The following is a 13651-nucleotide window of genomic DNA, read 5'->3' as shown; positions in this document are numbered from 1 at the left end:
TAATGACTCAATTTTCTGATGTACATTTAGTGTCAACCAACAAGCCCCCTATGAAATGGTGTATCAGTGTGTTCAGGTCAATGAATGTCGCTGTTAGATTCTGGAGATTTTAGAGTCAGAATCAGAAACATGACATTTATGAATAATATGAATAACATGAATAAAGACTTGCTGATATTACAGTTACAGTCCGATGACCAGACAGGGAGAAATATATTTATGAGTTTATTTTGGGGGGTTATTTATTCATTTATTTCTTGGAAGTTTGTCAGTGTGTTTATTTATTAATGGACAGATTTACAGACTGTTATATTTCTCATGTCAGTAAAAAATATTAATACTTATTATTAATAATATTAAAACTTCCAAAAATCATGACACAAAAGACTAAACACTGTTTCAAAAGCTTTATTAATTACAAGAGAAATGAACAAAAAAAGAAAAGTGTACATGTTTATTGTTGCTGGTCGAGGAAACAAAACAAAAAAGTGATGATGAAGTGATGAGATGAAGATCAGAGCATTAAGCAGAGCCATGTTTGAGCTCACTGAAGATCAAGAGGAGCTCTAGCAGCTCCAACACATGCATGGACACTCACTGCTCAGTGCATTGCTCTCTCCTCAGGGTTTGGCTGACAGGACGCTGGGAGTCCTTGGTGGCCTCACAGGTCACTGTCTTCTTTAGCCACTGGTCCTCTTGGAGGGTCAGGGTGCTGCTCCAGCTGTAGAGGCCGTCGTCCTTCTGCAGAAGCCCAGGGCTCTGGCTAACCCCCGAGCTCCAGCTGATCCCGTCCACCTTCCAGCTCAGCCTCCAGTCTGAGGGGAAGCCCTTGTTGGCCAAACACACGAGTGTGGCTTTCCCATGCTGCAGCTCCACGCTGGAGGGGGGCAGGACCGTGAGGGTGGGCGCGGCCAAACCTAGGACACACACACAGTTTCATTTCCCTTATTTCTAACAGAGCACAACTGAGTTCAGTGATGCATTAAAAACCAAACTCTAATTACAACCTTCAACTCAACCGTTTCACACGCAAACTCATATTTCCAATCACATTCATAGCTGCACTTTTACTGAATTTCACTCAGTAAAACTCGGACATTCTGCAAATCCTGTGATGGGAAATTTGAAATGGAACATGATTTTATTTCCTCCAAACAATGAATAATCCCTAAATAAATGGAGCTGCAGTCTCCATGTACTATGGCTTCAAAGCTTTAGAGCAGAAAATGCCGCTCATAATAACCTCCACATTGTGGCTTCCCGATGGAGACAGAACTGCTGTAATGGAGCCCAAAACTGACACTACAATCCAGCTCTACATCTGATCTTTTTAAAGAAATGTCATTACTGAACACTTCACAGGAAACCTTTAGGAAATATGAGTGTTTTAAAGAAAAGAAATCCAGTTCAGAAACAGGAGCTCGAGTTAAAGCCTAAAGCTCCAAGCTCACCACACTTCAGCCAAGTTCTAATGAAATACATTCAAATTTGGATCAGAACTGATTTGGAAGAACATCAAGTACGTCTGTACTGTTGATCCATAATCATTTTAATAAAAGATTCCTTTTGAATAAGGAGGAAAAGTGGACTTACTTCCAACTGACAGTTTGGTTCCTCCACCAAAAGTCCACCACAGTGATACAAACTGGTTTACTGGCTGTACAAAAACCTCCTGCTCTAAACACGCCACTCTCTTCAGCCTCTACACGCACTATTTCTGACATATAATACAATATTAATGGGTTCTACAATCATCTAGTAATGGAATAAACTACACACTGTAGATCTGCACACATTCTGCCTTTTATTCCCAACAAGGATTATTTTATAAGCAGTGAAATATCTAAACTGAGGACTCGCTTGGTTCATTTGAATTTACACAGACAAACTGAACTTCCTAAACACTAAATATACAGTTTTCAATTGGTAACATTCTTAAAAAATAAAAGTTCTTATAAAAATATTAGATGAAAAGGGTCTCACTGTTTTCATTGTTTCCTTCAGCAGAAAGTCCTCCAGCCGTGATCCAGACAGACTGGGTGGCAGTCGTAGCTGCAAAGACCCTCAAATGAAAGGCAGAGACAGTTAGAACTGCACAATAAGAGAGCGCCCTCTGCTGGACATTAAAGGGAATATTTCACTTTTTATAGAGGCTCCACTTTGCATGATCAGCCCATGCTTCAGTGCTCTGCTAGTGTTTATAGTCCTGTGAGTTTAACACTTCATGACTGAGAGCTGCTGCCCCACAAACTTCACCCACAGCAACCATGACTTTGGTCTCCATCTTCATCTGGACGCTCACCCTCTGGACTCAAGGTCACTCAATCTTTGTGTAAATTAATTTCTGTTGTGTTTGATGTACATTTTGTTGTATTTTACATTTCATACAATATTTCTTTCAATGTTTTCATCCTTTTTTTTTCTTTTACTTTTTCAGGATCCAGTGGTCAGGTGACTGTGACTCAGACTCCTGCAGTGAAAACTGTTTCTCCAGGAGACTCAGTTACCATCAGCTGTAGAACCAGCCCTGCAGTGTTCACTGCGAGTGGATTGCACTTTCTAGCCTGGTATCAGCAGAAACCTGGAGAAGCTCCTAAACTTCTGATCTATAGCTCAGACACACTTGATGATGGTGTTCCAGCTCGTTTCAGTGGCAGTGGATCTGGAACTGACTTCACTCTGACCATCAGTAACGTCCAGACTGAAGATGCAGGAGATTATTACTGTCAGAGTTATCATGAGATCAGTGGTAGCGACATGTTCCTACAGTGTTTAGTAGGTGTACAAAAACCCCCCTCAGTTCAGCTGCACGGAGACTGCACTGCTGCAGCTGGCCTCTACTGCAGGTGCTGAGGGGGAGGATGGACACATACAATAACACACTCTGTGGAAATCAGGACTTTAGATTGAGTTTGTTCTTCTGTTCATTAGACTGGAAATGCTTTGTGATTTTAGGGGTTTATTTCCTGATCTCCACAGGTCTGGAACTAGCTGTAGAGTTCAGCTCCAGTCTCATTTATTCTAAAGTTTATTATAAGGATCTGGACAGATTATGAAATGGATGTTTCTCTCAGTCCTGAGAAAGAGGGAGTCCCTGAAGAAGTCCTTCAACAAACTCAGACTCATCAGCTTTAATAGGAGATCATATTCAGAGGTCAGTAGACTGTAAACAATAGTCCCTTCAACCTGAAGAATTAGTAGGTGGTAAAAAGCAGTTTATCTGATTTTATTCAACAGACCTTTTGATAATTTAAAGTATTTGTTTGATTAATACAAGTTCAGTTGTTGTTTTTTCCACATGAAGACATTCAGGCTCCTCCAGTGATGTTCAGAGACAGATATTAAGCTTAGATTATTACTGAAGACGTCCCTGTAAAACTGAAACACAGTGAACATGTAAACAGATCGTCTGTTATCAGCTTTGCATATCTGTGTTTAAGTCAGAGCTGCTATAAAATTTTCATCTGGACCACCTTTAATTTGCTGCTAACATTACAGTACAAACCCCATAGAGGTCCTAATCACAAGATCCTCTTTTAATGTGATTTAATTCAGATTAATCACATTCAGTTAATATCTGTCATCTACAGCAGATCATTTTTTTCTGAATTTTTACATTAATGTCATGATTTCACTGAAGTATCCACACTTTCACTGGAGTCTGATTTGAAGCTGCTCTTTCTCTTTCAACACCTTTCACACTACACGACTTACACTGTTGTTCTGTGTTCCTACAGTGCAGAACTTCCCAAGAGTCTAACTGGATCCACCTTGGGGTCTGAGTCCAAAGTCAGAGATGTCACCAGTCACAAAGCTGTACAGATGCTGTGATAACACTTTATTTTATGTGGTCTTTATTGAGGATTAATAGCGTTTAACAGAGTACCAGTAACAAATCCCCAACATTTCAGTGAAGTAGCAGTACAGCGTCTGAATACGCTGAGGTAAATGATGTGCAATTGTAATGTTTATACATTTCTTATCACTGCTGTTGAACAAAACCTTGTATCTCCAAAATTGCAACTTTACATGAGAAGGAAAAAACCTACTTGACTTTTTATGCAAGTCATTGGAACCAGACTTTTTTCCAAGTAATAGTGGACCAGTTCTTTTGGTCCATTCATCAGAAAATTTACACAGGATGTAAAGTCCAACAGGCCTTTTCAAATTATATCAAAAACTGAAAAAGATAAAAATGGAGATGTTGTTCTGTCAGCAGCGTTAAATTAAGTAGGTGTACTGTTGAAATGCTACATAATGTAGACTCACCCTGGCCCTAATCCTAACCTTAACCTCAACTCCAAACCTAATTCTAACCCTCACCCTGGCCCTAATCCTAACCTTAACCTCAACACACCACCTAATTCTAACCCTCACCCTGGCCCCAATCCTAACCTTAACCTCAACACACCACCTAATTCTTACCCTCACCCTGGCCCTAATCCTAACCTTATCCTCAACACAGCCCCAATCCTAATTCTCACTCTGGCTCTGATTCTAACCCAAACCATAACTAAAGCCTAATCCGTTGAAGCTCCAGGTCCAGGATGGTGTCAGTGTGTCTGTAGCAGCTTGTTGAGGATGATGTTGGTCTGCATTAAACCTGTTAGATGTTCTGTTCCTCTCAGGTTAAACATCTAGGAACAGATGCTCTAGGAACAGAATCCACTTTAGGAGCAGAACGTAGAGAGAGCTGTACAAACCGTAAGATGCTCTAGGAACAGAATCCACTTTAGGATCAGAACATAGAGAGAGCTGTACAAACCGTAAGATGCTCTAGGGACAGAATCTGCTTTAGGAGCAGAGCGTACTTATGCTTTCAAATTTGTGTCACCATGGAATTTGTTTTGTAAAAAATATAGGCAGATTTGCAAAAATAAAACACAAAACACGAGGATTTCCAGGAAAAGGCACAATTTCTTGTATTAAGATTAACACTTGTTTTTTGGAGAGCCTTAATCTTGAGTTGGTCCAAGCAGCAATTAACCAACCCACAAAACTCCACAGTTTTTAATTTATGTATTTATGTAAAATCTAATTTTTACAGCCTTTAATGAGGCCTTCTTGGAACACACCAGTAGACCTCCTTGCCCCATATTTAAAGTCACTCACAGATAAATATACGCACACACACACACACACGCACACATAAAGCGAGAGCAACCCATATACAGACAGAGCTATTACTTATTTATTACTTATCATCTAGTATCATCTAACATCTATTATCATCTATTACTTACAATATTTAAAAATTATTTCATATTACCACAAAAACACACAAACTCATCAAATCAGAAAAAAAAATTACATCACTCTTTGGAAAAATGTATCAACTTGAATTATATATTTTTATAATATTGTATATTATATTTGAATATATTTTCAATGCTATAATAATCTATTATAAATGATCAACCTGAAAATATGATCAACCTCCATTAATATAATAACAAGGTAAGTTACTACTTATAAATGTACACAACATGAAGCAGACGTATTTTATTAGATTTTTTTTATCAAAAATGTCTTAAATACTTTGACACTGCTACAGTATTGGAAACATTTTACTTTATTGGGATCTACATTCATCATATTTTGTCATAGCACATTATACATTTATAAATAAGCAAGCTGGATTATAAACTAAAGCATTAAATGCTAATTATGGTATTTCAGCTATCAGAGCACTGGCAAGCATGATGCTGGATGATGAGGGAGAGGGAGGGCCACCCTACTCACCTAGAGAGCAAGGCCAGTTATGTTTCCTTGGACTCTTGCCCATGGATGCTGTGGTATTGCCCAGGCATTGCCCAGCAGAGCTTCAGATGATTCAGCCTTTCTTCACAAGCCTCTCTGTGCTGTCTCACATCATATTTGTGTGTGTGTGTGTGTGTGTGTGTGTGTGTGTGTGTGTGTGTGTGTGTGTTTGTGTGTGTGTGTGTGTGTGTGTGTGTGTGTATGTGTGTGTGTGTGTGTGTTTGTGTGTGTTCAGAGGCTGTAAGAGAGAAAATAGAACACAATGAATCTGACAGGAAAACACTCATCACAGTCAGTGCTCAGACTTCATACACAATCAAGTGCAAGGCAGACACAGCATTTGATTAATAAACCACAAATATCACAATTTTACTAAAAAGATGTGAATTTGGGAATTTCACAGAATGTTCCTGTGACATGGCATATGTCATTAGCATAATGATATCATTGCATGAATAACGTTGTATGACTGTGGAATTCATTCTTGTTCCTGAACTGTATGTGAAGACAAGATAACACATGCAAAATCTGAATTTTAGACGTTTACTGGGCCTACTCCTGCAGTTCCTGGGAAACTAATGCAGTTGGCCAGGCCATCCTTTTCCCTGCTTTTTCTCTCTAAGGTTGGCATAACAGTTCGTCTTGAGTCACTGTGAAACTATGCAACCCTGCTTGTTGTGATCATCAAGTAGTTAATATTGTTGTTATTACAATGTACCCATGCTCCTACATTTGACACACATAGCTGATGTTGTGTCAAAAACAAACCCTACACATTCAAATATGAAGCACTTCACACACACACGGAAGAGAAAAGAATCTGTATCAGAACACTCCCTCACACAGTAGTGTGTGTGCCTGTGTGTTTATGGAGGAGAGTGTTGTAGATCATGTGTACAGAGACACTACATCAGTAACTCACTGTAGTCTCTCCAATTTACAGTGTGGTCCTCCAGTAAATCAGACAGCAGCTTCACTCCTGACTTTCCTGGTTTATTGTAGTTCAGATTCAGCTCTCTCAGGTGTGAGGGGTTGGATTTCAGAGCTGTAGCCAGAGCAGCACAGCCTTTCTCTCTAATACTGCAGTAACACAGCCTGAAGAGAAGAGAAAAACTAGTCTTACAAATGAACAGATATGCACTGTGTGCAGAGTGAAAAAGAACAACCAGAAATGTATTAAGGATGAAAGAATGAGCTAGAGTGTGCGTGTGCATATGTGTGTGTGTGTGTGTGTGTGTGTGTGTACACACGAGAGAAAAATCTAAGTCATGCCAAGTTTTTTCATATAGTGCTTTTTACAAGATGCATTGTTGCAAAGAAGCTTTACAGAAAAATCTGAATCTAAGCCCCCATGAGCATCACCAGTGCCAAGGACAAGCTCCCTAAAAGCAAGGAGAAACCTTGGGAAGAACCAAATCTCAGAAGTAGAACCCATCTGATCAACACCCAACAACAAACAATAACAAAAGAACAATATGAATGGAGAATAAAGTTTTAACTTTAGTGTAAAACAGGATAGAGTGACGATCTTACTCCAGTTTCTCCAGTTTACAGTGTGGATTCTCCAGTCCAGCAGAGAGCAGCTTCACTCCTGAGTCCTGCAGATTATTGTAACTCTAGTTCAGTTCTCTCAGACTGGAGGAGTTTGAGCTGAGAGCTGAGGACAGAGCTGCACAGCTTTCGTCTGTGAGATTACACCCACATACCCTGGGAGCGTAATGATGACAGATCAGAAACACTGTCTTTGGAACACACAATAGAAATGTTACAAAGGCAAACAACCATTATAAATGTCCACAATTGCACCAAAACAAAAAAATAATGGTATATCAGAAAAAATTCTCTGCTTTTTGTCAGTTGGCATGGTGATTGGTCTTGAGATGCTGTGAAACTATAGAACCCCATTCAGAGGGACCATAAGGTAGATAATATTGTTATTATTGTAGTTTATCCAAAGTTTTACAGTTGAAACATATGTGCTGTTGTGAGACATTTAAACTAATATTCAGTAAATTATATGTTATGCATTTCTCTGACCCTGCTTTCAGTAAGGACTGTAGGAGTTCACATAACTGGCACACCTCACTCCTTTGTGGACTCCAGGACTCCCTGAAGGAGCAAATGACAGTCTCACCACCAGTGCCAACCAATCTCTGTTCTTTCTTGCTTGAGCATTGACATGTATCACATGTGTCTGATTATTATCTTGTTTAGCTAGTATATGAACCCAGTCTTTTAGCTTACTTCTTTGTGAGGTATTGTGTAATTCCATAGAGCTACTGATTGTGATTTCTTGTATTGTTCTACCCATGTACCATACCTGTTTACTGTATATTTGATTGTTTGCTTGGATTTGCTCTGTTATGTTCATTTGGATTTTTCTAGTTTTGACCTGTTGACATCGGCCTGGTTTTCAACTACATCTCTCTTGAACCCCAGTAATCGCATGCTTCTTACCAGTCTGGTTGCATTACAGTAGGTCATTATTAGGCCATTATTAATAGAGATAGATGTTAGGTAAATACCAGCAAGTAGTAGCTGGGGTAACACTGCTTAAATCTTTAACAAGTCTTAAAGATCTGTGTTAAAGATCTGACTATTCAACTGCAAATTCATGATCTGGCTAAACAGACTTATTCAGCTGGTAACTCCCCCATGCCAGCAAAAGTCCCCACAGCAATTTTATATGTAAGTAAGCCTTATGAATTTAGTGGGGAGCATGAAAAGCATTGCAGATGTTTGTTACAGTGCTCTATTTACATTTCTAATTCTGCTGTGAGTACTAATCAAGGCAACATTTAGGTTTTGGTCTTCGATTATATGGCAGAGCATTAGATCTGTATGGATCACCTTCTTAATGAGAGGAAGACTAGTACAACAAATTCTTTCTACTGTCATCAGACCCATTATCTGAAACCCATGCAAAGTTACTTTTGCCAGCAATATTGAGTGCCATGAACCCATGTTTTATCCCCCCTGACCCTAGAGGAGCGGTTTCATCATGTATTCCCACAAAGGGATTCGTTTTGAAGTCTTTTTCTTTTACCAGTGACTGTGTACTTCCAGCAAAATCTCTCTGTCATTTCAGCTTTGTTTCTGGAGCTAAGGGAAATTTCTTAGACCCCTTGAATATTCCTGTGGAGCCATTGAAAACATTGTAGTGCAAGTCCATTAGATGGGGGTCATTAGCAGTTGACCTACAATTAGACATTCAGACAAGGGAATAAATTGGAAAAGGCAACTAATTTATTAACACAGCTAATCTTATCATCATTAAGTCATTCTTTGACCCCTCCATCCCCAAATCAGTTCACAGATCCTGAAACCAATGCTTACAACAAAATTACTAATGAATCCTATTAGTTTAAAACACATAAAGGCATGGACATAATTCATTTAAACATCAGAAGCCTTTGTCAGCACAGTAAATTGAATAATTTGAAATTTTTGATTTCACAAGCCGATCCTGATATTGTAGTTTTGACAGAATCCTGGCTAAAACAATCTATCTAATTTAGAGCTATCTCGATCTGGTTATAATCTACATAGAGCTGACAGGAACACAAGGGGTGGTGGAGTGGTTATTTACATCAAATTTGTTATTCAAGTAAAAACTCTTATCTCATTATCCAAACATAATTGTTTTGAGTTCTTCACTCTAAAGGTGTGCATAGGACACAATAACAGTTCCGTGGCAGCTGGAATCTATATACATCTTTGATGATTTAGCTGTTTTTAAATCCATACATCAACTCAGAAATGCTAATCCTAGGTGATTTTAACTTACATTGGTTAACTAACCCACTACAGTTCTGAAATCTTGAATATAGATGTAGTGCTAGACCATTTTTGCAAAATATCCTGTCAGTGGTAAATAAGTATGCCCTCTACAAAAACATGAGAAACAGAGAAAGATCAAACCCCTGGTTCAATTCTTCTTTGCTCAATGCAAGAAATAAAGCATGGGCCCTAGCTAGACAAAATGGTGACAGAGACCACTGGCTTACCTCCAGGCACCTAGGAAACAAATGTACTACTTACATCAGAAAGTTAAAGCAGAATTCTAATTCCAGACCTTTACAAACTCAGCTACAAATTTCTCTAAATTATGGAAGACTATTAATTTGCTCAATAACAAATCAATGCCATTCCAAATTATGTTGTAATTAATGATCAACAGTTAACTGAACAGAGAGAGATTTACCAAGCATTTAATACTCACTTTGCAGCCATTGGATATTTATTTGATAATATTATCATGGTAGCACCTTTCAATTAAATAGATGCACCTTCTGCTGTAAGACATGGTCTCTTTACAATTCACACCATCAACACTAAAAACGTACAGGAAATTACAGTTTAGAACCCATTTTTCTAAGGCTTGTGACCCTGATTATATAAGCACATATCACATATATTTTTAATCTATTTTATCAAGCAGAATTCCCATTACTTGAAAAACTGCACATATAACTCACTTCACAAAAGAGGTGATGCCACTGATCTTAATAACTATAGACCATTTCAAAATTGTCATGCTTAGCCAAGATCTTAGAAACTTTAGTAAATTATCAACTCAAGGCATTTCTGCATAGAAAATCAATCTTTTCAGTGTACCAATCTGGTTTTAGAGAAAAGCACAGCATAATCTCTACAGCTCCATTTTCATTGAAGTCTCTAAAGCCTTTGATACAGTTGATCATTCCCTACACTTAAAAAACTCTTTAAAAAACATTCATTTCGATCTCAGGGCTATTGGAAACAATTTCTCCAATAGACAGCAACATGTGGCCTTAGGACAAAATAAATCAGAGCTACTTCCGATAACAATGGGGGTCCCTCAAGGTTCGATCCTTGGACCAATATTATTTAATATTTATATAAATGACATTGTCACCTCAATTGTTGACTGAAAAGTACACTTATATTGTACTGTCACTATCTTGTACTGTTCGACTGACTATATTGGTACTGCAGTAGATAAACTACAGCATTCTTTTAATGTCCTACAGTCAGCTTTCTACAACAATAAATTAGTTTTAAATGCTGAGAAAACTAAATTTATACTGTTTTCCAGAGTCTCTAACACTGATTTTAGCACTTTTACAAACACAACCCTGAAGGGATCTGATATTGAAAGAGTCAATGAGTACAAATACCTTGGCATATGGCTAGACAACAATATGCTAACAAACTTTCCTAGACAACAGACATGGCTAGACAACAACATGCTAACAAACTTATCTGTAAACTGAGACATTTCCCACACAAGGAAAAAGATAATTGTGAAGCAACATTATTGGCTGCTCTGGATCATGTTGACGAGTTATAAAGACATGCATCTCTAACTACTTTAAAATCTCTAGACTCTGTATACCACACTGCCTTAAGATTCATTACTGGTGCCCCCTAAAGACCCATCATTATATACTATATGAAAAGGTTGGCTGGTTATCTCTGTTATCTCTGTGTAGCACCGGGATCAAGGAGGATGCTGGAGACAGGATTCAGGGTTGCAGCAGCCATGTTTCTTTATTTCACACAAAATAAACAAAACAAACACAACCAATGCTATGCTGGCCACTTTTCAGTGGCTTCAGCTATCTAGCTAGACTTTTCATCTCTTATTCAAGATTTTCAGTCCTGTTTTGTTGCTGCGGCTTGTCCCCTGTTCTCTCTCTGCTTCTTCTCAGCTCTTTTTAAAGGCGATCCTGCTGCCAAGCCAGACCAGCATCAGCTGGCTCTCATTAAGGGCATCATGAGCACCCAAGCTGAGAGGGAACAAGAGCTCACCACCCCGCCTCCTCGGCCGCCTGGGTCGATTGTGAGGTGTAGTGGGTGACTCGCTCCTTCCTCTGGTGCCTCTCATAGTCGGCAGGAGCATCCTCATCCTCTTCCTCCCGCCATCACTCCTGTGACTTGTGTCTCTGTCGTCCGTCAGAGAAGCTCAGGCTTTGCACTCCACCCCCTCCACCCTCGTGGCTCTCTCCTTCGGATGTTCATCGCTGCTGGGTGTTTGGGCCGAAACTGAAACTGGCATTGCAGCTGTTCTGTCCCAGCATCACGATGAACCTCCCAAAATGCATTCAATGTGCTTTCTTCTCATGCAAGCTTAACTCAGCAGAATGGAATTATATAGGCAATCGTGAACTGTTAGCAGTTAAAGCTGAGCTGGAAGAATGGAGACACTGGTTGGAGGGTGCTTGTCACCCCTTTATGATCCTGACTGATCATCGGAATTTGGAGTACATCAAAACAGCCAAACGACTAAATCCACACCAAGCAAGGTGGGCTTTGTTTTTCACTAGATTTAACATTACCATAGCTTATAGATCTGGATCCAAAAATTGCAAGGCTGGCACTCTTTCACGCTTATATGAACCAACAAACCAAACAAACTGAAGAAACCATTATTCCCCTGTCATTTGTTGTAGCACCTGTGCATTGGGAGATAATAGATGATATTCAAAGAGTCCAAATTGATGAACCTCCACCACCTGAATGCTCTCAGTGTATTTTCAGTGTATCTTGGGACATCAGCCGTCACTCTTTCCATGGTCAGGTGAATGCTCTGATGTTCCGGCAGTGGATGCATGGATGAAACACAGTGAGCAGACTTGGGAAAGTGCTCCTGTATGCCTCTGTGGCATGCACCCACCCCCTGGGCCCCAACGATGATGAGAGCCGACAGGAAGGCGGGGCCCAAACACCCAGCGACAATGATCCTCTGTGAGGTCACCAGGGAGAGAGTCGCAAGTGAGGAGGGGGCAGAGCGCAAAGCTCGAGCTCCCCTAATGAACGTGAGACATGGGAGTGATGGCAGGAGGACGAGGACGAGGATGGTGGTGTGGGCTATGAGAGGCACCAAAACAATGAGTGAGTCCTGAGCTCTGCCGCCCGGGCCCTGCTTCCGGTTATGCAGCGAGGCCACCTCATTGCATAACCAGGGGCGGGGCCCAGGTGGCTGAGCTCTGGACTTGCTCCTTGCCGGCACTGTCATCATCCTCCTCCTCCATAACTCACTTGTCTCTCATCCATCAGGAGAGCTCGGGCTTTGTGCTCCGCCCACTCCACACTCGCGACTCTCTCTCTGGGTCGTTGTACCATCAGGCATCCCTGACCCTGCTTTCATTAAGAACCATCTGGGAGACCACATGACTGGCACATCTCAGAAAGAAAACTAAGAAGATTTCCACATGCTAGTCAAGAACAGAGGAACATTTAAAACAAACACAAGATAAATGAAGCTGTATCAGAACACTCCCCTTATTCACAATGTGTGTGTCTGTGTGTGTGTGTTTATGGAGAACAGTGTTATAGATCAATCACTGAGTGAATGTATATAGAGACAGTATGTAACTTACTGTAGTTTTTCCAGTTTACAGTGTGGATTGTCCAGTAGATCAGAGACCAGCTTCACTCCCGACTCTCTTAATTTATTGTAGCTGAGATTCAGCTCTCTCAGGTGTGAGGAGTTTGATTTGAGAGCTGAAGCCAAAGCAGCACAGCCTTCCTCTGTAAAACTGCAATTAGACAGCCTGCAGAGGGGGGGAAAAACAGCCTCGCAAATGAACACACGTTCAGAGTGAAGAGTTTTATATAAACTTCAAAATAACCTTAAAAGACGTTCATAAATGTCATCTCACAAAACACACACAGAGGTACAATTCTACACACACATCAAAAGTACATGATGAGTCAAAAGTCACAGGACACTGTTTTATCGTATTTTATTTTTTATGCTATCGCAAGCCTCCACGATGCATTGCTGACAGTGGTGTTGTTGCAGATTTTCTCAGCATACACAATTTGTTTGACATGACCCCAGAGATAAAAGTCAATAATAAAATAAAAAAATATATATAAAAATAAAATAAAATAAAATAAAATG

General features: G+C 39.9%; 1 long non-coding RNA gene, 2 pseudogenes and 1 gene segment (V, D, J or C); 2 read left to right on the top strand and 2 right to left on the bottom strand.

Moving 5' to 3' along the window:
- Positions 1 to 13651, top strand: part of LOC108412015 — a 380788-nt pseudogene that overhangs the window by 214755 nt on the left and 152382 nt on the right.
- The window catches only part of LOC108412222, a 134772-nt gene that overhangs the window by 51074 nt on the left and 70047 nt on the right, over positions 1 to 13651 (top strand).
- The window catches only part of LOC108413908, a 65443-nt pseudogene that overhangs the window by 45139 nt on the left and 6653 nt on the right, over positions 1 to 13651 (bottom strand).
- On the bottom strand, positions 394 to 1956 carry LOC119264287. The gene is made up of 2 exons (XR_005130943.1): positions 1594 to 1956; positions 394 to 917 (listed from the first exon to the last, which is right to left on the bottom strand). It is a non-coding gene; the product is annotated as an uncharacterized LOC119264287 (long non-coding RNA).

This window comes from Pygocentrus nattereri, chromosome 11 (assembly GCF_015220715.1).
Source record: "Pygocentrus nattereri isolate fPygNat1 chromosome 11, fPygNat1.pri, whole genome shotgun sequence".
NCBI classification, from domain to species: Eukaryota; Metazoa; Chordata; class Actinopteri; order Characiformes; family Serrasalmidae; genus Pygocentrus; species Pygocentrus nattereri.
Note: the sequence above shows the minus strand (reverse complement) of the source record. Positions and strands in the feature narration are given on the sequence as shown.